The sequence below is a fragment of the Bison bison genome, unplaced genomic scaffold, assembly GCF_000754665.1.
Source record: "Bison bison bison isolate TAMUID 2011002044 unplaced genomic scaffold, Bison_UMD1.0 scf7180017862399, whole genome shotgun sequence".
In the NCBI taxonomy this organism is placed as follows: domain Eukaryota; kingdom Metazoa; phylum Chordata; class Mammalia; order Artiodactyla; family Bovidae; genus Bison; species Bison bison.
In genome coordinates this window covers 3,912-4,824 of record NW_011492971.1, presented here as the reverse complement: position 1 = coordinate 4,824, position 913 = coordinate 3,912, and positions in this window count along the sequence as shown.

Genomic DNA, 913 nt, shown 5'->3' with positions numbered 1-913 from the left:
TCCAGGCAAGAATTCTGGAGTGGGTTGCCATGCCCTCCTCCAGGGGAATCTTCCCCACCCAGGGATTGAACCTGTGTCTCCTATTGCTCCTACACTGCAGCCAAATTTTTTTTTTTTTAGGGAACTATTTGATTTAAAAAAAATTAATTTATCTATTTTAATTTGAGGCTAATTACAATATTGTGGTGGGTTTTGCCATACATCAACATGAATCAGCCATGGCTGTACATGTGTGTCACACCATCCTGAACCCCCTTCCACTTCCCTCCACACCCCATCCCTCTGGGTTGTCCTAGAACACTGGCTTTGAGTGCCCTGCTTCATGCATCAAACTTGCACTGGTCATTTGTTTCACAGATGGTAGTATACATGTTTCAATGCTATTCTCTCAAATCATCCCACCCTCACCTTCTCCCACAGAGTCCAAAAGTCTATTCTTTACATGTGTGTCTCTCTTGCTGTCTTGCATATAGGTTCATCATTATCATCTTTCTAAATTCCATATATATGCATTAATATACTGTATTGGTGTTTTTCCTTCTGACTTACTTTACTCTGTGTAATAGGCTCCAGTTTCATCCACCTCATTAGAACTCACTCAAATGTGTTCTTTTTTATAGCTGAGTGATATTCCATTGTGTATATGTACCACAGCTTTCTTATCCATTCGTCTGCCAATGGACATCTAGGTTACTTCCATGTCCTAGCTATTGTAAACAGTGTTGGGATGAACACTGGGGTACACGTGTCTCTTTCAAGTCTAGTTTCCTCAGTGTGTATGCCAAGCAGTGGGATTGCTGTGTCATATGGCAGTTCTATTTCCAGTTTTTAAAGGAATCTCCACACTGTTCTCCATAGTAGCTGTACCAGTTTGCATTCCCACCAACAGTGTAAGAGGGTTCCCTTTCCTCCA